At 54.9% G+C, this 22,051-nt stretch overlaps 1 pseudogene; it reads right to left on the reverse strand.

The window, feature by feature from the left end:
* Window positions 1–368: 368 nt before the first annotated feature.
* LOC142002091 (uncharacterized) lies at window positions 369–1,930 on the reverse strand (annotated as a pseudogene).
* Window positions 1,931–22,051: the final 20,121 nt, after the last annotated feature.

The following is a 22,051-nucleotide window of genomic DNA, read 5'->3' on the forward strand; positions in this document are numbered from 1 at the left end:
GAGAGCAGCGCTGTCGACATTTCATTTGTGCAGCTGTTGATCTGTGGCAGCTGTTTTGCGTATTGAGTCTGTGTTCGAAAGGACAGGGGCAGATTCAAGTCCCGGACACATGGTCTGCACATTCCAGTGTCAGGGCAGCCACGCCTGTCTGCTGCAAAGCAGCTCCGGCCACGTGGCGGGGCACCCACAGCTGTGCAGCCAGGCAACTCGTCACGCTCCACAGCTTCCCCTGCACCTCTGGCCTGTTCCCAACATTTCCTTGGCCCGCAGTTCTCCCCACACCCTCCAGCCTGGCCTGCTCCTAACACCCACCCCACCTGGCTCCCCAAAACCCCCATCCCACCCTCCCCCAGCTACTGCTGGAACCTCCTCCACTGGAGCCCCCAACTAGCTAGTAGAAATTTAGTGAAAAAGAGCAGAAATTCCCCACATCAAACATAAAATCTTAGCAGCTGAAAGGTGATTTTCAAAACAAGCCAGGACCATCCGGCTTCCCTCCTGTGTGAATTCTCACGATCAATAATGTCCAAGCAGCCACTGAAGGTTACCCACATCAGTGCAGTCATTGGGTTTCTGTCTTCAGTGAACTCTCTGATGACTGACAAGGTGCGAATGTTCCCGGAACTTGTTCCACAGACAGAACAGCTGAAAGGTTTCTCTCTGGTGTGGGTTCCCTGATCTGTAAAATTTTAGTGCTGACAAAAGCTTTTCCCACAGTCAGATCAGCTGAAAGGTTTTTCTCCAGTGTGGGTTCTCTGATGACAAGTAAGACTTGAGCGCTGACAAAAGCTTTTCCCACAGTCAAAGCAGTTGAAGGGTTTCTCTCCTGTATGGACTGCCCTATGTTTAACCAAGTCTGACCTCTGAAAGAACATTTTCCCACAGTCAGAGCAGCTATAAGGTCTCTCTCCTGTGTGGATTCCGCAATGACTTAAGACTTGAGGAACATGAGAAGTGTTTCCCACAGTCAGAGCAGTGGAAGGGTTTCTCTTCAGTGTAGGTTCTCTGATGATCAATAAGACTTGAGTGCTGAGAAAAGCTTTTCCCACACTCAGAGCAGCTGAAGGGTTTCTCTCCTGTGTGGATTCTCCCATGATTAACAAGGTTTGACCTGTGTCTGAACCTTTTTCCACAGTCAGGGCAGGTATAAGGTGTCTCTCCTGTGTGGATTCTGCAATGACTTTTAAGCTTTGAGTGCTGCAAGTAGCTTTTGCCACAGTCAGAGCAGCGGAAGGGTTTGTCCCCAGTGTGGGTTTTCTTATGACTCACAAGATTTGAGCGTCGACTGAAGCTTTTCCCGCAATCAGAGCAGTTGAAGGGTTTCTCCCCTCTGTGGATTCTCTGATGTCTGACCAGGTTTGCACTCGTACTGAAGCTTTTCCCACAGGCAGTGCAGTGATAGGGTTTCTCTCTCATGCAAATTTTCTGATGAGTGAGAAGACGTGAGCGTCGCCGAAAGCTTTTCCCATAGTCAGAGCAATGGAAGGGTTTATCTCCAGTGTGGGTTCTATGATGATCAATAAGAGCTGAGCGCTGACAAAACATTTTCCCACAGTCAGAGCAGTTAAAAGGTCTCTCTCCTGTGTGGATTCTCTGATGAGCAACAAGGCTTGTCCTCTGACAGAAGCTTTTCCCCACACACAGAGCAGCTGAAGGGTTTCTCTCCTGTGTGGAGTCTCCTATGATTAACAAGGTTTGACGTGTGTCTGAACCTTTTCCCACAGTCAGGGCAGTTATAAGGTCTCTCTCCTGTGTGGGTGCTGCAATGACGTTTAAGACTTGAGGACCATGAGAAGCTTTTTCCACAGTCAGAGCAGTGGAAGGGTTTCTCTCCTGTGTGGGTTCCCTGGTGATCAATAAGACCTGAGTGCAGCTGGAAGCTTCTCCCACAGTCAGGGCAGACATAGGGCTTCTCTCCTGTGCGGATGCTACACAGATTGTTAAGACTGAAGCTTTTCCCACAGGTTTTCTGTTGTTCGCTCTCGAGTGTTTTTCATGCCTCTGCTTCCATGGCTGGAGTTATCCTGCCCCTCCCCTGCATGGTTTCCCTGCTGTCTTTCTGGGCTACGCTGACTCTCACAGGTCTCTCTGTGCTCAGGGCTCTGAGAAACACGACCTTCAGAGCTTCCCAGTAACATGCCACAGGAGGCCACTTGCTCTGGTTCTTCCAGCTGAAGATTCTCCTCGTTGTTCTTGAGCAGCATCACCTCACCTGCTGGGACACAGAGAGAACCAAACAGTGTCACTCTGTGCACTGAGCTGAAAGGAAAACACTGAAAGGGAACAGAAAAGGGGGAACGCAGCCAACAGCTGATGGAAAGATTGAAATAACATGAACTGAGCTGCTCCTCCTTCCTCACAACCCTTCCCTAGAGGAGGGACCCCAGCCCTGCTCCCACCCTCTGGCTGGAGCTGATGACAGTCTGAAGGCTCAGTCAGTCTGGATGAAAAGCCCCAAGTGACATCTAGGAGGACACAGAAATCGGTTTCTGAGTCACTTGAGCTGACCGCTCACCTGTGTGTGGGTCGCTGATGATCTCCCCTTTCTCAGAGCCCTGGAGATCTGGAACCCACAGCGCCTCCCCTCGCTCCACCCAGGAGATCACATTAGCTTTGGGAACTGGAAATCCTACTTGGGGGGCAATTAACCAAGTGCTGATCTTATTCATGAAGGTCCAGGCCATTACTCCTTCCAGCCTCAGGATCTGAGCCGCCCACCCAGAGAGGCTCCTTCCCCACCTGGCACAGGCTGGGCTCTGGATGGTACAAGATCCCATGACACACTCACCTGGGGTACAGGTACCTCACCCCTGCCTCAGGAATAGCCCAGCACATTCCTGGGGGAGCCGAGTGCTCTGCTGCTTTCTCTAGGGTATAACTCAGCCTCCCTCTTGACCTGTTCCATCCCCCTCATCCCAGGGCAGGACAGGGCAGGTGAACTCAACTCAAACAAGTCACTCAATTTGTTCTTGTTTTTGTGGATAAAACTAACAGCTACGCCCAGTGCCTGGCACCAGACAGGGCCTGAATTTAGCCACATGGAGCGGGAATCCATAAAACCCATGAAAAAACCTGCACAGATACAGACACCATCTTCCTTGCCAAGTGCAAATGGATGGACGTCCCACCCAACAGACTGAAGGTGAAACACTCACTGCAACTGACACACTGTACGGACTGTGTTGAGAGACTGGTCACACACTCCCACAGACCTGAGGAACCACCTGTTCAGCGTCCTGTGCAGCAAACAGGGAAACATCACAAGCAGCTCTCAAGTCTGGAGCCTCTCCTAAAAAACAACCTTCCACACAAACATCCACGTGGCTGGACTTTACTGAAAGGAGACAGGAGAGTTACAACACACACTGCTCTTCTCTACAGGACTGTAAACTCTCTCACTTCCTACTTGCCGCTTGGGGCCACAGTAGTGGTACCCGTAACTCACCCAGAAACATTGTCAATCTACCTAACCATACACTCAGCCCAGCAGACGAGTCTGTCCTACCTCGGGGACTCTCTTTGTGCCCCACCACCCTCACAAACATGACACAGTTCTGCGGGGATCTGGAACCGCACCTCAATTTTGCCAGGAATACTTTCCAGGAACACTTTCAACAAGACGCTGAACAGCCGTACAGGTACCATCTCACCTACAGCACAAGAAGAATTCTGCATGGAATCCTTCCTGACGGTCAAAACGACAGACTGGATCTATACCTAGAGCACTTCTGTGCACAGGCAGAAATTGTGGCAAAGCGACATTGCTTGTCCCGTGACCTCAGCCGTGCGCAATGCAATGTCACCCACAGCCTCAGAAACAGCTCTGGCATTGTCATCCAAGAGGCTGACAAAGGAGCTGCTGTTGTCATCATGAATAGGTCAGACCATGAAAAGGAGACTCCCAGGCAGCTCTCTAATACCACCTTCTACAGGCTACTGTCCTCTGATCCCTCTGAGCAGCACACACAGAAACTGCACCGTCTGCTCAAGACACTCCTTACAAAAGCGCAGGAACAGATCTGCACAGACACACCCCTAGAGCTCCAAGATCCATAAATCCAGACATTCTGGAAGCACCATCAGCTCAGGCATTGGCGCTCTCATTGCAGCCTTGTCCAGCTATGGGGACTCTCTACTCAGACCTTATGTTACCAGCACTCCTAGCTATCTTTGAAACACCACTGACTTCCTCAGGAAACTGCTATGCACTGGTGATCTTCCTGAAAACACCATCCTAGTCACCATGGATGTAGAGGTCCCTTACACAAAATACCCACGTGAAGATGGACTTCAAGCTGTTCGGAACAGTATTCCTGATGATGCCACGGCACAAGTGGTGGCAGAGCTTTGTGACTTTGTCCTCACCCACAAGTACTTCACATGTGGGGACAATTTATACCTTCAAATCAGTGGCACTGCAATGAGCACCCGCGTGGACCCACAGTATCCAACAAGTTTATGGCTGACCTGAAACAACTTCCTCAGCTCTCCACCCCTGGCGCCCTCCTCAACTTGAGCTACATTGACGACATCATCATCATCTGGACCCACAAGAAAGAGGCTCTTGAAGAGGTCACTGTGATTTCAACAGTTTCCACACCACCGTCAACCTCAGCCTGGAACGGGCCACACAAGAGATCCACTTCCTGGACACGACTGTGCAAATAAGTGATGGTCAGATAAACACGACTCTATACCAAAAATCCAAGGACCACTATGCTACCTCCATGCCTCCAGCTTCCATCCAGGGCACACCACACGATCCATTGTATACAGCCAAGCACTAAAGGTACAACCACATTTGCTCCAATCCGTCAGACAGAGACAAACACCTTCAAGACCTTTACCAGGCTTTCCTGAAACTACAATACCCACCTAAGGAAGTGAAGAAACAGACTGACAGAGCCAGACATGTACCCAGAAGCCACCTGCTACAAGACAGGCCCAGCAAAGAAAACAACATAACACCACTTGCCATCAGCTACAGCCTCCAACGTACCATCTGTGCTCTACAACCCACCCTGGACAACGATCCTTCACTCTCACAGACCTTGGCAGGCAGGCCTGTCCTCACCTGCAGCCAGCCCACCAAGCTTAAACAAATCCTCACCAGCAACTTTCGACCATAACACTGTAACTCTCAAACCAAACCTTTCGACAAACCTCGGTGCCAACTCTACCCACCAATGACACTACCACACCTGCTAAACCTGGGGTTGTGAGTTCAATCCTTGAGGAGACCATTTACGGACTGGGGCAAATAGATGACAGGGCAGTGCTTGGTCCTGCCAAGAGGGCAGGGGACTGGAGTAGATGACCTCCCGAGGTTCCTTCCAGTTCTAGGAGATGTGTATCTCCAAATTTTTTTTTAATTTTACTTTAACCAGTGGGGCTTATTTGCCTGCACATGTAAACTGGACAGCCTCCACGTAAAAGAATAAATGGATCCAAATCAAATATCAGGAACGGTAAGATACAAAAATCTCCCAGGATGCTCAGGAGTAGATTTAAAAGTAGCCATCCTACAATGCAAAAATGTCAAAAGCAGACCTCAAAGAGCAACTGCAGAGCTGCAATTCATTTGCAAATGACACCATCCATTTAGGACTGAACAAAGACCAGGAACGGCTGGCCAAGTGCAAAAGCAGTTTCTCTGCTCTGGCTGTTCACACCCTCACATCAGCTGTTGGAAGTGGGCCACATCCTCCATGACTGAATTGCTCTCATTAACTCCGGCCTTCTTCTTGACTGGGACTCCCTCCTTTTCTTGTGCCTGTATATTTCTATTGGCCTCTGGAATTTCCACGTCATGCATCTAGCGAAGTGGGCCACAAAAGCTGATGCTCCTGAAAATCCGTTAGTCTATAAGATGCCACAGGACTTCTCTGTGTTTTTGCTCGACTCAAAACGCGAGCTCTGTGAGGGCTGGTAGGGCTGAAACTGAGGCCCCCAGGCAGGCCTCAGACTGCAGCTGCCACATGGCAGGTCACTAGAACTTGGAGAGAAAGGCTCTGGCAGAGCTCTGGCTCCACAAGGGCTCTGTCCACAAAGCTCCTGGCTGGGGCCTGGTTCCTCTGGCTCTTTGGCTCTGACACGCTGCTTGAATCGGCAGGAGGCAGAGGAAGTTCTCTGAGCAGCGAGGTGAGTCCCAGGCTGGCTGCTTCAGATCCTGCCCAGGCTCCTGCTCTGTGGCCCCTGCCTGCCTGTGGCTGGGTGGGCCCTACCAGCAACTCACAAGAGCTGCTGCTCCTGCAGCCAGCCATGGCAGTGTTTGGCTGTGCTGCTCTCTGTGGGATGTGGCTGTTGTTGCAGCTGGGCTCCCCCTCGGCTGCCTCAGTTCTACTCTGCCAGCAGCAGTGTCTCTGCGTGGTTTACCACTTTCCTCCTGCAGCACGGGCTTGTTGCTGACTCACTTTCCAGCCGCACCCAGTGCGTTTCCCTCGGTGCGGGAAGGAGACTGGCAGAAGTGCGGCTGGAGGGGCTTAGTTACAGCCCCCATCTCCGCCTCCCCCACAACCTCCTGCTGAGAGTCTAGCTGCATTTTTGCCTTCACAATTTTACCACCCCCTGCCCAGGTTTGGCCCCACTAGGTGTCACATGACCAAACTGGGCACCTCCCAACCATCTTCAAAACCCCCCAATATCAATAAAGGCCGAGGACGCTGGATGAGGTGTGTTATGAGACCTACGGGGAGTGACATTGCATCCAAACTCGGGCACAGGTTTCTCATAAGTGGTTTGTCCTGTGTCTGGTACCCACCAGTGACTCCTGAGAAAGCCATCTACTGTACATGACAGAGCTGGTGCGTCCGTCTGGGAGTTTGTGTTTGATTGTTCAAGAATTCCCCCTTAACGGTAAGAGCTAGCGGGGTGCAGCACGCTGGCCCCAGGGGTACCATGCAGGCACTGAGCAGCCAACCCCAGCCCCACAGCTCTGGTACCCGCCGTTCCTGCCTGCGCCCCTCCACTCACACCTCTAGCCCAGGCAGATAGTGGGGAAGCACATGCAGACCTGGGCTGTGGGAAGAATCCTAGAACACTAGGACCGGAAGAGACCTCGAGAGGCCATCGAGTCCAGCCCCCTGCCCCAATGGCAGGACCAAGTGCTATCTAAACCACCCCTGACAGACATCTATCTAACCTGTTCTTAAATATCTCCAGCGATGGACATTCCACAACCTCCCTGTTACGGGAAAATCATTTATATGTCATTTTATATGCATGTTTTAAAGAGTTTTTTCTCTTAGCTTAGCACTAGTAGCTAAAGTAGCTGAAGCCTTAGGCCCAGGTCAAGCTGACCTGAGAGAAATGCTGAAAACAACAGCTGCAGAACCAGTGAAACTTGCCTGATATCGTGCTAATTGGAAGTTTGCAAAATGGGAGATGAAAGAAGAATGTAAGGAGCTGAGATAACTGCCTCCTGAAGAAGATCAAACACCCAGCAACAGACTGTCCTCTTAGCAACGGAACCATCCAATGGGGTAGAGTAAAGAGCCCTACTCAAATTAGGTGATTGGACTTTGGGCAGGGGTATGGGCGGTGTTACAAACTTTAAAGGGTATAATTGCCAGCGATTTCTGGGAGGTGGGGTCCATCTCTGGAGGCACCCAGCTCGAGCTGTAATTCTGTACCTCAATAAAGGATACTTGTGGATTGGCCTCTGAACTTGAAATTCTGTGGGATCCTAGAGTTGAACCCAACACCACACCTGCGAAGGTGAGAGAGAGTTAAATCTTTCCCTAACACTCCCTTGGCAATTTATTCCACTGTTTGACCGCCCTGACAGTTAGGAACTTTTTCCTAATATCCAACCTAAACCTCCCTTGCTGCAGTTTAAGTCCATTGCCTCTTGTTCTATCCTCAGAGGCCAAGAAGAACAAGTTTTCTCCTTCCTCCTTATGACTCCCTTTTAGATACCTGAAAACCACTATCATGTCTCCCCTCAATCTTCTCTTTTCCAAACTAAACAAGCCCAATTCTTTCAACCTTCTTTCATAGGTCACATTCTCTCGACCTTTAATCATTCTTGTCGCTCTTCCCTGGACCCTCTCTGGTTTCTCGTTATCTTTTTTGAACTGTGGTACCCAGAACTGGACACAATGCTCCAGCTGAGGCCTAATCAGCGCAGAGTGGAGCGTAAGAATGACTTCTCCTGTCTTGTTCACAACACACCTGTTAATGCATCCCAGAATCATGCTTGCTTTTTTTGCAACAGCATCACACTGTTGACTCATATTTAGCTTGTTGTCCACTATAATCCCTAGATCCCTTTCTGCTGTACTCATTCCTAGACAGTCTCTCCCCATTCTGTATGTGTGAAACTGATTGTTCCTTCCTAAGTGGAGCACTTTGTATTTGTCCTTATTAAACTTCATCCAGTTTACCTCAGACCATTTCTCCAATTTATCCAGATCACTTTGAATTATGACCCTATCCTCCAAAGATGCTGCAACCCCTCCCAGCTTGGTATCATCTGCAAACTTAATAAGCATACTTTCTGTGCCAATATCTAAATCATTGATGAAGACATTGAACAGAACCGGTCCCAACACAGACCCCTGAAGAACCCCACTTGTTATACTTTTCCAGCAGGATTGAGAACCATTAAGAACTACTCTCTGGGTAGGGTTATCCAGCCAGTTATGCACCCACCTTATAGTAGCCTCATCTAAATTGTATTTGCCTAGTTTTTTGATAAGAATATCATGAGAGACCGAATCAAAATGCTATCAAAGAACTGCCATGTTCCTGAACCTGATTCCCCTGGGAGGGGCTGTGGAGGAGAGAGTCTCTCACAGGGGAGCCAGTGATTCCTGGGGCTGACACTCCTGACACTGGGGACAGGGGCAGGGAGGGTCCCTGAACCAAAGCCAACCCAGCTGCTGCAGAGCCCACACAGCCTCTGACACCCCCGGGGACAGGACTCCTCACCCAGCCAGCACATGGTGTGGTAATTCTCCTGCGTCACCTCCCTTAGAGGGCTCTCTGCCACGGGGCCAGCAGCCCCCATTCCTCCTCGGAGAAACACACAGCCACCTCCTCCAAGGTCACCGGCTCCGCCACCGCCATGTCTTCGCTCTGTCTCTGCAGGGCCGGGGCTGCTCTGGAGCCGGAGGTGGGTGCTCTGCGCCTGGCAAGGGGACAAGGGCAATGAAGACATTTCAGACAGGACTGGAAGCCGCTCCGCGCCCCCGGTTCCCCACACTCGCTCCCTGGGGCAGACGTGCTGCACGCAGACATTTGGGGAAACGCTCGAGTCTCACAGAACCACCTTGCACAAGTCAAATCCCAAATCCATCCTCGTTTCTCTACAGACACAGCCTGAGTTCCAGCACTGCTGCGCACTGGAGTGTGTCCCACGGAAACATCACATGGTTAGTGACACACCACGGGGACAAGCCCAGAGGAAGGGAGCAGCTGAAGGGACAATGAGGATCACTGAACTGCACCGCGGGGGAGCACAGGCACCGTGCGACGAGCATCCTGCCCCACTGGGGAACCAGGAGCGGGTGGACACAAGCCCACCCAGAGCTCTCGGATCCCCTGCGGGGGGGGATGCAATGGACTCAGGACGCCAGGGGGGTGTAGAGGCCCTGGGGCGAAAACAAGGGAGCTGGGGGAGAACCGAGCACAGAGCCCCCAGCACCCACTGGTCCCTGTGGGGTGCAGAGCCCGCGGGCGCCGCCCAGAGACTCCGCCCGGAGGTGCGAGTGAACCCAGGAGCGAAAACCGGCCCCGAGTCACAGCCTGCCGCGGCCGCCTCCATCCGCCTCCCCTCCCCGGGAGCCCTGGAGCCGGGCGGGGGCGAGTGCGGGGCGCTGGGGCGGCGTCTCTTTGCTCCCCGCGAGGCCCAGCGCCGCGAGCCTCCGTCAGCACGAGGCGAACCAGGCGCCGCTGCGGGGCGGGGCCGCGCGGGCGTCAGGAGGAGGCGGAGCGGCCGGAGAACGGGGGGAGGCGCTAGCGCGGGGCGGCCCCGCACGGAGCGTCCGAGAGACAAACGGGGGGAGGGTGGAGACACTTCCCGGCCCGGCCGGGCCCCACCTCACCCGGCGGCGGCTCCCTGCGGGCGGGCTCCGGGCGGCGGCAGCGCGTGACCCGGCGGAGGGGCCGCAGGACGTTCCCCCCGGACAACCCCTCCGCTGCCGGAGCCGCACACGCGGCCGGCGAGTCCCAGCGCGACTCCCCCGGACCCCGCCCCCTCCGCCCGCCTCCCGCAGGGGCTGCGCCGGCCGGACTGAGCGCGGGGGCAGGGACGAGGAGTGACGTAATCGGCAGACAGAGCGGAGGGGGAAATGACGGCGGCTGCAGCGCAGCGAAGGGCGGACGGGGGAGAAACGGGCGGGGTCGGGAGTCGCTGCTGCCCCTGGGGCACGTGGGGGCGGGGTGGGGCTGAGCGGGGGTTGGGCCGGAGCTGCAGTAACGCCCCTTCCGCGCCCGTCCCGTCCCGTGGGGGGATCTCGCTGTGGGTGGGACCGACCGGCGGGGAGGGGCAGCAGCGGGCTCTGCTCACACCCACCCCCCGCAGGCGAGGCCGCTCGAGCGCAGCCGGGAACATTCTGGGCCGAGAACACCCCGGCCCCACCCCCCGGGAGAGGCGGGAACCAGACACTGAGCTCTGGCCCCAGCGCCACGCGGGGGGCGGGGCGTTTTTCTCCCCTCTCACCACAGCTCCCCCCCGCGCGCCCCTCTCCCGGAGAGCCCCGCGGCAGCGCCTCGTGCGGTCAATGGCCCCGCCCAGCCCCTCCCCCACCCAACGCGGGCCCGGCCCGGGGCCAGCCGACATCCCCAGTCCCAGCGCTGCAGCAGCGCCTCGCCGCAACCAGCGTCCGCCGCTGCAGCCCAGTTCCGCGCGCCTTCGAATTGCCCCTCCCCGCTCCCCCATTGGCTGTCATCCTGCCTCCCAGATCCGCCATTGGTTAGTAGGATGACTAATCCCGTTTCGACTTTGACCAGTGGGTCAGCCCTCCCTGCCGTAGGTCGCCAGTTCTGATCCCGCCCTCTGGGAAAGAATGTCAATCCAGGCAATCCTCACGGCCATTGGCTAGACCGAGCCAATGTCGTTTCCTCATTGGCCAAAAAACCCTAACCTGTCTCGCTATTGGCCGTTAGCCACAAGAGTCCGCCTTCCTCTCAGCTCTTGCTCAAACCTTGGAGGGACCCTTCTGCTGCCGCCGGGAGCCCAGGCTCAGGACACGTTTGTGGGCGGGGCTTTGAGCGCTCTGGGTGGGGACACAGGCTGTGGGCGGGGCCGGTCTCAGGACAGGTTTGGGGGCGGGGCTGTGACAGCTCTGGGTGGGGACACAGGCTGTGGGCGGGGCCGGGCTCAGGACAGGTTTGGGGGCGGGGCTGTGAGAGCTCTGGGTGGGGACACAGGCTGTGGGCGGGGCCGGGCTCAGGACAGGTTGGGGGGCGGGGCTGTGAGAGCTCTGGGTGGGGACACAGGCTGTGGGCGGGGCCGGGCTCAGGACAGGTTGGGGGGCGGGGCTGTGAGAGCTCTGGGTGGGGACACAGGCTGTGGGCGGGGCCGGGCTCAGGACAGGTTTGTGGGGTGGGAGCTCCGGGACTCCTGTGATTTCTAGTCATTTCCTTTCCCAGCTGGGCGCTTGTGTGGGGCTTGTCCGGCCGCGGCATTGCCGGGATTTCTGTGTGTGCAATTCCCGCCCAGCCCCTTGTGGGACCTGGTTGTGCTGGTGACTAGAAGACAACAGGCACCGTCCTGGGGCACCTCAGAGACTAACAGACAATTTGGAGCAGGAGCTTTGGTGGCAAAGATCTGCCTGGTCAGCTATATGAATGGGGGGTGGGTAGAGGAGGATTTAAAGGGGGGTCCCAGTAAAAGGAAGGGGGCAGAGCTCACAAGTATCCTTCCGATAATGGGTCATTTCCACCCTGAGTGAATCGACCTTGTCAGCTCTGCCCCTCCCAGGGTGAGTTGGGGGTCTCAGCCCTCACCATGGGGTAAGGAAGGGAGAGATGTGGGGGCTGTCCCTTCGCCCAGCTCCCTGGTGGGTGGGGAGTGTCATGGGGACCAGGGCCACGATATGGCACTGGCCTCAGCCCCAGCTCTGGGTTTTGGGGGCCCAACCCAACTTAAGACTGGGGGGCTGGGCCTGGCCCTGCAACAACCTGAGCTTTCTGGGGGAGAGGGTGTGCTGTGGGGTGGCCCCAGCTCTGGGGGAGGGAGGGAGAAGTGGTGCCTTGGTGACATCCCTTCCCCTGGAGCTGGGGTCAGCCCCATGGCACCCCTCCCTCCCAGCTCAGGCCCCAGCCCAGCCCCAAAGCCTTGCGAGCCTCCTACCAGTTGGGGCCAAGGTCACCCCTTGGCTGGGGCTGGGGCTGGGGCTGGGGTTGTGGTGGGTTCTGGGACAGGCCATAGCCTCTCTGCCCCACCCTGGGCATTCAGGCCATGGCCCAACACCAGCTGCAGGGACCCCCATGACTGAGCCTGGGCTGGGAGCAGGGTGGGCCACAGCACCCCAGTCACCACCCCCCAGAACTGGGGCCACCCCCGGTCAAACTGGCCCAAAGAGGGTGAGGTGCGTTGGGCACCAGGTGGGCGCCAGGTGGGCCCAGGAACTCTCAACCTGCTCCAGGCAAAAGTAGAGGCCGTCCGCGACTGGCCAATCCCAAAGTGAAAGGGGCAGGTCCAGCCCTGCCTAGGCTTGGCCGGTGTTACCGGGTTGTACCCACTGCAGTCGGGTCAGAGCTCCAGTAACCACCAAACGCGAACAAGTGAGGGACCAGCGTCAGGAAGCTTCCAGCAGCTTCACGCCGTCCTGATGTCTGCCCTGTGCTCAGGGCCCCAGACTGTAACCAGCCCTTCGTGGGCACCTGGCACAGCTCAGCACCGTGTGGGAGCAGCTTTGATGCAGCCGGCGCCAGATCATCAGTTTCCCCCTGTCATGTTTCCCAGCAAATAACTGTGGTGAGGGGAAGCCGCCGGTCCGCCACCGAGCCGGGACGCTCTGCTCGTGTGTGTGCCCCAGACACGCTGCGCCCCCACGCGTGGGGACAACGCCTCCATCCGCAGCCCCACCATTCTGTGCTGAGGCGGCTTCGCGCAGCCAGTGACTGACAAAAAGCTCCTGCCATGGAGTCGGGCTCTCCAAGGCTGGGGCTGGGACTGGGACTGGGACTGGGCCTGGAGCCCGTGTCGGGCGGCTCATGAAGTGGCTGATGCGCTCCCCTGAGGGGTTCCCACACTCGGCTCCTTAGGGCTCCTCTGGTGCATCAGGCCTTGTGCTCCCTGACGTGGGGGCGTTGTGCTGGTTCTTCCTGGGGCCCATAGGATGCCAAAGGGCCCATGTCTGCGATTATCTAGGTGTCTCCTGGACCTCAAGAAGGAAATTACAGGTCGTGTGGCCGTATCTTCCACCACAGCTTTTATTTTGGCAGGGGGATGTGTGTGTTGAATGAATGCCCGTAAAGGGTTAAACCAGGGTTTCCCAAACTGGGGGGCTTGCCCCCTAGGCTGTCATGAAGAAATTCCAGGGGCGACGTGAAGCGACCCAGCCCCCCGTCATTCCCCCCACCTGAAGAAAACGTCGGCCTTTGCTTCCAGCTCTCAGCCTCTGCCAATTTATGTGGGGGACTCGGTGCAGCCGCTGTAAAAAGCAGCCAGCAAACGCCCATGTGGAGCTGGCTGCCTTCTGCCAATGAGAGTGTGTGGGTTGGGGGGAGGAGGAGGATGGGGTTAGATGGGAGGCTGGGGGTGCCTGGCTTTGTGGGAGGGCAGGGGAGGGGTTTAGGTGAGCAGATCGCAGGGCTTGGGCAAGTGGCCAACTTGTGGGGCTCAGGCAGCTGGTCCCGGCAAAGCAGGGTGTGGGCAGCTGGCCAGTTTATGGGACTCGTGGGGCTCAGGCAGCTGGTCCCAGCAAAGCAGGGTGTGGGCAGCTGGCCCTGACAGCATGATGCTGGGGCGGGTGGCTCAGGTGGCTGGCCCGGGGCTGGGGTGGGTGGGTGGCTGGGCCTGGCAGCGCAGGGCTCGGGCAGGTAGCTCTAGTAGTGCAGACTCAGGAGGGCGGGCGGGCGGGCGGGCAGGCGGCTGGCATGGGGCTCAGGCAGCTGGTCAGCTGGGGCTGTACCAGGCAACCACAAGGGGCCAAAGACAATTATTTGTGCTTATTTTTAATTTGAAATAACATTTTATCTCAACCTTTTGTGTTTGTTTCAGACGGCAAATTGAATGTTCTGTTCCAAGGGGCTGGGATGATGGGAGAGAAGGCGGGCGGGGGGGGGGCGCGAGGGTGTCTCAGAAATCAAAAGGGGGGTTTGGGAACCGTTGGGTTAAACCCAGAGACAGTGACCCTGACCGGACTGACCCCCTCCCAACTGCCACTTCCAGTTCCAGCAGCCAGGCCCCTCCTCCCGCCCTCGTCCTGTTCCCCGGGAAGGAAGACAGGGCTCACCTGATGGCCCAGGTTACAGAGAGCAGGAACTCCCCTTATCTCCCTGTGAGACGTCATCACACCCAAACTCCCATCACCACCACGCACTGATGCTGGGCCTAGGGAAACTGAGGCACCTGCCTGGTGTTACTGCCGGGCGCCAGGAAACACGAGCAACCTAACCAGGGAGATTTTCTTACTTCCCCACCCCCCCCAGCCCTCCACACTCGATCTCAGCGTGGCCTTTGGCGGGATTGGCAGGGCTGGAGTTTGGCCTCCCCCAGCCCTGAGCTCACCTGCTGCCCCTGGGGTGGGCAATGATTTTCAGACCTGGCCCAGGGCCAGAGGAGCTGCCCTTGGGGGGGCACCTGGAAAGGGGGGCAGTGACGCCCAGCCCCAGGCCGGAGCAGCACCGGGGAAGGCAGCTGGGGGGCAGGGCAGAGGGCCGGTACCTTAGGCTGCCCTTGGTGCTGGGGGCGTTGGCCAGCACAGCGCTGGGGGAAGAGTCCTCAGGCTCGTCTCCAGTGATCTCCTGTGAGACCCTGAGGAGACAAAGGAGCATGTGAGATTCGGGCCCCACTGACATGTCTCCGCGAGGAGCCCCACAGCCAGCGCCTGCCCAGCCAGCAGGATCCCCCCACCCCTCCCGCTCCTCCGCCTGCTTCCTGCCCAGCACACAGGGCCCCTACCTGGGGTCCTGCTCAGCTCGGCCCCTTCCCCTTCTCCCCCTCCTGTCAGAACTGCCCCTCCAGCACCTTCCCAGCTCCCCAGCTGGAACCGGCCCTTCCTCCTCCCCAGCCCCAGCTGCCCCCAGCCCCTCGCTCCCACTGCCCACACGTGACCAGGTCAGAATTTCACCTGACTCTTCTCCCCAGTTCTTACCCCCTGCTGCCCCCCACCCCCACCCTATGTCCTGGGGAAAGCCCTGCCCAGGAGATGGACACTCAGGTCCTGCCCAGCTGGGGAACATCTGTACCTTGAGCTGCTCTCAGGTCACCTGTCCTGGAAATCAGCTTCCTCAAAGTCCTCCAGGAACAATTCGACATCCTCCTCCTTCTCCTCCCTCTCCTCCTCGTCGTCCTCCTCCCCCTCCTCCTTGTCCTCGCAGGCCCTGGGGGGCCCTGTGCCAGGAGGGAAGGGGACAGGGTGACTCCAGCTGCCAGCAGGGTGAGTGTCCCCCAGACTCCCTGGGAGGTGCCGGCTCCCCTGGAGCATCAGGAACCAAGTAGCAGCAGCACCCGCTGTTCCCCCCCATTTCCCGGCTGCAGGGCAGCTGTGTGACGGCTGCTGGTGTTGGTGGGTTTGGGGGCTCAGGCCAGACACCGCGGCTCAGGACCCACCCCCAGATCACTGGGAGAGCCCCTGGGCCCAGGACATTCCCAGCTCCCCTCCGCACCCAGCTCTCCCTCAGCCCAGCCGGCTTCTCACCTGGAGCAGAGCAGCTGCCGCGGGCGTCCTCGCTGCTCCAGGAGACCCAGGAGAGGCCGCTCTCCCAGGGCAGGATGGAGGAGTGGCTGGTGCTGGGTGTGGAACCCTCCAGCTCCTGGTCGGAGGCGACCAGAAGGTCCTGCTCGGGGTCGGGGCTGGGCTCCTGGGGCAGGCGTCTCTCTCTGCACAGGAGGCCCCTGAGCCACCCTGCCCGGCTCCCCTCCTGGGCTGGGTCCCGCCTGCAGAGGCGCAAGACGGGCCAGCTCCACCCGGGCCTCACCGCTGCCTCTCCCACCTCGGCGCCTGCACCGGCAGCGGGTTGCCTCTGCCAGGAGCTCAGGCAATTGCAGCTCCTGGCCTGCCTGGGAGCTGCCTCCCCGCCCGCGGGGATGGAGGAGCTGCTCTGCTCCTGGGGAAGGCGGCGGCTGGATCCCGCAGGCTCTGGCTCTGGAGCCACCTTCAGAGCCTTCCTCCTGAGCACCCGCAGGAGCCTGGCCAGCCTGGAACCCAGCAGGGAGCAGGGGTGAGGCTGGGTCAGGGCAGCCCCTCACTGACGGGCCTTCTCAGTCCCTCCTCGCCCCTGCCCCGGCCACAGCAGCCCCTCGTCCCCCCACAGGGGTGGGGAGCGCCAGTGCCAGCCTGGCAGGAGTCCATTGCATGGGCACTCCCAGCCTCCCCTGGCCACTTCTTCTTATTCTTTGAGTAAAGTTTAGAATTCCTTGTAACTCAACACCCTGAAACCCCCATTTCTCCGTCACAGAGGTCATCTAAGTCCTTCCCCCCTGGGCTCACTGCCCCCAGAGTTAGTGACACATGGGGACCCCAAGGGACAGAGAAGGGAAGCAACCCCAGGGTCCAATCCAGCAGGTGATGGCAGAGCCAGAGAGAGAAGCCACCAGTCCTGACTTCTCTTCTACCTGACGTGGAACAGCCCCTGAGGCAGGGACAGCGCCCAGGAAACCAGAGGGTGGGACGTTTTCATGGAACCTGTTTTCTGTCCTCAAATCCCATTCTGACAAACCAGTTTGTTACGTCAGACCCCAGCCAGGGTGAAAATTCTTTGCCGAATGTCTTGTGGCCAAACAGAAGCATCTCCCCTTTGTCACAGGAGAAGAGAAACCAAACAGGAGAAACCCCCATGGCCCCAGCGGTTCCAAGGGACAAAGCCCCAGGTGGGGAGGGACATTCTGTCGCCTTAGCCGAGTGCTCGCCAGGCCGAGAATCCAGCCAGCCCCAGGTGGAGCAGACTGAGCAGGTTCCCAACCCCTCGGAGGCTCTCACCTGCTCAATGGGGATGTCCACTTGGTAAGGGACAGGAAAAATCAAGAACCAATCACGTGACGGAATGGAGAAAGCTCAGCAGAGGTTCCTCCAGGCGCTCGCAGACGCCAACCAGAAAGCTCTCAGCCCTCGCACAGAGAGACCTCGAGGGGGAGACTTGCTGAAGCAAAAGCCACAGGGGTCTCCGAGCTCATCCCAGCCTCATATCTCTTTTCTGCCTGGCTGATGTCAGAGTCTCTCTGTGAGGTCACCACGTCCCACCCAGCTTTCCCTAATATGCTAAGGTCCTGCCCCAGGCCTGTGTGATGTCACTGCCACAGCCATTGCCTCCCTGCAGGGCTGATGTCCTGCCCCTGGCCAGCCCCTCTGAGCTATTCCCTGGGGTCGCCCCACTCAGGGACTGTTCAGTCTGGAACCAGAGAACACTGGAACTGGGCGGGACTGGGAGAGGTCATCGAGTCGAGTCCCCTGTCTGCACGGCAGAACCAGGTGTCATCCAGATGATCATCCCTGATAGGTGTTTACCGAACCTGCTCTTCAATATCTCCAGTGAGGAAGGTCCCACAACCTCCCCAGGCAATTTATTCCAGTGTTTATCCAACCTGACAGAAAGTTTTTCGTAACGTCCAACCTAACCCTCCCTTGCTGCAGTTTAAGCCCGTTGCTTCTCCTCCTACCCTCAGAGGCCAAGAAAAACAATTTTTCTCCCTCCTCTTTGTAACACTCTTTTCGGTACTTGTATTCTGGGAACACAGCCGGCTACACGGTGAAACAGCCGCAGAATCACCTGGTGACATTCCAGCATTTTAACAAGATTGTAAAGAGAGAATCCCAAGAGGACGACTGTGTGTTTGTTGTAGGCTGTTACTGCTGAAGTAATAGGAAAGACCTCGTTTTCCAACCCCGACTGCTGCTCACAAATACCCCTTCACACAGACACTCCTCTGCAGCCTCATTGCAATCCTGCTGGGTGACAATGGAACTCCTGCCCTTCGGTTTCATTTTTAAATAGCTCCAAGTGAATGCTGAAATGATAAAACAAGTGAAAATCGACCAGATTTCTGCCAGTATGATGTCATCACACACACACTAACCCCCTGGGTTTCAATAACCAGAGAGCAACCGGCTCTCCTGTCCTAGGGGTGCCAGAGTTGAACCTCCAAAAAAGAGAACACCCCTGTGCGGGAGTGTGTCTGTATCTGAAGCTACCAGCTCAGGTTGCAGAAGTGTGTCACGTTCTATAACCCCTCAGCACCAGGAGAGCTGGTAGATCCGGACGCAGCTGCACTGTCTGTCAGGGGTGTCCTCTGAAAGTATAAACATGATAACCCTGTCCCGGGGCTGGCAACCAAACCAGCAAAATAGGAACGTATCATATTCTGCTCAGAACTGAAGGCTCCTCAAATGACTTCCACTGTGCACAGATCCCGCGAGTTCATCACGCCCACGAAGAGCAAGGCCTCTGGATGCAAGCGTCTTGAGCACCCTGAGCATCCTCTGCAGAAGAGAAGCAGCTGTGTGTGCACTGAGCCTGAGTGCCAGCAGTTTGACGCAAATCAGCAGTCTCCAAAATACAAAAAGGTGGCTCATTTGCAAATTAACATGGCCAATGTGCATATTTATTATGCTAATTTACATTTTTGCAGCAGAAATCAAGCAGCATAGACATGGTTCTGTTGGCAAAAATCTCCTTTGTCAGCAGCCCCTTGTACCTGATATTTCTTGAAGAACCACATGCACAGGGCTTGATTTTCTCTGTGAAGATGCAAATTAGCCTCATGAATATGCACATTAGTTGTGTGAATATGCAAAATAAGTTGCCTGTTTTCTATTTTTGAGATTGCTTATTTGCATCAAACTGTTGGCACTAGGGCTCAGTGCAGACACAGCCCGCCAGTATTTCTTTTCAGCCTCATACTGCTCTATCATGCCCTTGTCTATGCGCTCAGCACTGCGTTTTCTTCTGAAGAGTGTTTCCATTGACTTTGCATGCACAGAACTGTTTTCCTGGCGACTGAAGTCTCTGGCTGCATGTCTCCAGCCGGAGTCCCCATTGATTGCTAATTGTGCACTTTTGTACACATTTGCAAATTACTTACAAGGTGCACAGAATGATTCCCACTGCATTGGCTCACCATGGTGTCGTTCCGGAGAAACCAATGCTGTCGTAGACCGGTGCTTGAACTCTTCACTGGGGAATGTTCCCTCAGAAGCATCAAAGTTACCATCCATGTGCTGACTTTGATTTACCCATTTCATGCAAAAGTATTCACGCAAACCTTCCCACACGTTCCACTGTCCTAGATCAGCTGGAAACTTCAGATTCCCAGATTGTTCAACGCAGGTTTCTACTGAGGTTCCCCACTGGCAATGTCACTGCTGCCTACTAGTTCTCAGGTATCACTTGCCTCTGAAGCCGGGGTCACAGTCACTAATGTATCCGTATCCTTTGCAGTGCCCCTGCCTTCACTTCTTGTTTGCCAAGAACAAAAGTCCGTACTTCTCTTTGTCGTAGCAAGCAATGTCTTCCCTTTATTCTCTTCCTCTTTCTTCGCTTTCACCTTCTCCACCCACATTTTGGTTTCTTCATTTTACCCTGCATGGGGCAAATAGATTTATTATTCTCCATCCATGTTCTATATGAAATAATACTACGAGACTAGTCGATATTATATTACTAGCTATTTTGTTAAAACTTTGAAAAAAATCAATCAGATTTTTCTATTTAAATGAGACTTTTGTAGGTTTGAATAAGATAATTCCCGTGACAATGTGACCCTTGATGATAATTTATATCTAAAATGATGACAAATGAATATTTAATATTGTTCTATTATATATAGTTTAATTTTAAAAGTACTATTGATCAAAGTGGTAATGATGTACACCCTAGAAAATCTTATCATTCGTAAGACTGTAAAACAGATGACAGATCCAGTGCTTATTTGTAATGTGATCTTTCTGTTAAACACCAACTTATCTCAATAGCTTATCTTGGTAAAAGTTTTAATACACAATCACAGCCCTCTTACTGAAGAAGTGGGTCTGTCCCACAAAAGCTCACCTAATAAACTATTTTGCTAGTCTTTAAAGTGCTACTTGGCTGCTTTTTTGATAGCCTTCTTACTGATATTTACAATACAGACAATTGACGGCAATTTGTTCAGAATTATAAATGCTACACAAATCTGTAGTAATTTATAGGGCTGAGCTAGTAACCATTTTTACAACCTGTTGTAGATGGAGTATTAAAGTTAACCTACTTATTTAATCAGGTGGCTGCAGAAAAATGCATGAATCTTATAAACGGGCTGTGCAAACTGAACTTGCTTGTAGGTGTTGTGGGTAGAGTCAAAGATTCCTTAGTAAGAGTTGAAAATTCCCCTACTGCCCACCACTACCCTGGTGCCATCTATTGAGGTGAAGGGGCAGTAAATGGCCGTGTCTTTAACATGACTTGGGCTCTCTGGAAACACCATCTACCTACAACTGTTCATTATTTTAAACTGAACGTGTCATTTGGCAACCCCGGGAGCTGGTGATTCGCTGTACATCTGCTGCCCCCAACACCCCTACGAGTGAAGGGAGCCGCAATCGGGCCGAAGACAAGGAATGCTATGATGGAGTGGACTGTTAATGACCAGCCCTTGTATCCCATCATGCACCAGATTATGGGCAAAGGAGCGGTTAATCATGCAAATTCCATCTCCTTGTGGAAACATGGGAATAAATGGCCATCGTCTGACTAGAAGAGCAGGGGCGGCCGCCCGAAGTACATCGTAACTTGGTTTATAAGTGTGAAGCACAAATTCGCTGCTGGTTGTCCACCATAAGCGATCCAGGCCCGATTCTCACTGGTCCCACCTAGCGATGACACTGAGTACTTAGACTTTGAGGGATGTTGGGAGTGTCTTATACAGAAGTGATGCTGGGGGAGTCCAGGACTGTGCTATAGAGCACACAGCATCAGTGCACGCCAACGATGTAGGTACTTCAAATTGGTTAGAAGTTCTGTGGCCCCTCACAGACTAATGGAGCTTGTGGAATGTGCACTTAAAATGTCTCTAAAAAAATGCTGCCTACTCATGGGAATAAGGGGACTTCGAAGTAGGCGGGGCCCTTTCGAAAAGGAGCCCCGTCTGGACGCGCCGCGCAGCTGCAAGGCTCGTCAATTTCGAAGCGCCGCTGCCGCCCGCATGCTAATGAAGCGCTGAATATGCATTTCAGCGCTTCATTAGTAAACTTCAAAATGGCTATTTGCATGGCCATTTCGAAGTTTGGGGCACGTGTAGACACAGCCAGAGGATGATCAGGAAGCTGTCTAGGATCCTAAACTCTGCCAGAACATTGAAAATGTGCAGATAGCAAACAGAACCAAAAGCATTAGCCAGCTCCAGCCAGGTTACAGCACACTGGCCCGAGGATCTCCTTGTTTCTACACTGACTGCCTAGAACAAAAAGTTATGCTTATAACAGCCTTTACAGGAAAGAAAGCCCTTTTGCGTGGAGCTGAAAACACTGTCTTTAGCTAGTCAATCTAAAACTCTGGCAGTTAACATAAAGTGTTTAAAAGACACTCCTTAGCATTGGGGGTCTTTCATTGTTGAAATCATTAGGATCATCCCTCTCATACACAAGAATCTTAGCTCACAAAAGACCAAGAAGCGTTACAATGCTTTCATAATTTTACACAGCCCACCCATCCGGACACTTTTAGACATCACAATGACTAAGCCCAATACATCACGTGACCATTGCAACAAGATTTTCACAGATTGGCAAGTACACCTACTTTCTTCATCCTGCAGCTCCTTTCTAGCTGGTCAAAGCAAAACCTCTCTCACCTGATAATTCAGCTTTAAAACTAGAAACACCTAATTAAAATACCTAATCTGCATGTAGCCCGCCCCCTGGCTGCAGCGTGCTGACACCACAGAGCCGTTGAAGGGCCAGGG

The sequence above is a fragment of the Carettochelys insculpta genome, chromosome 27 (assembly GCF_033958435.1).
Source record: "Carettochelys insculpta isolate YL-2023 chromosome 27, ASM3395843v1, whole genome shotgun sequence".
Taxonomy (NCBI): Eukaryota; Metazoa; Chordata; order Testudines; family Carettochelyidae; genus Carettochelys; species Carettochelys insculpta.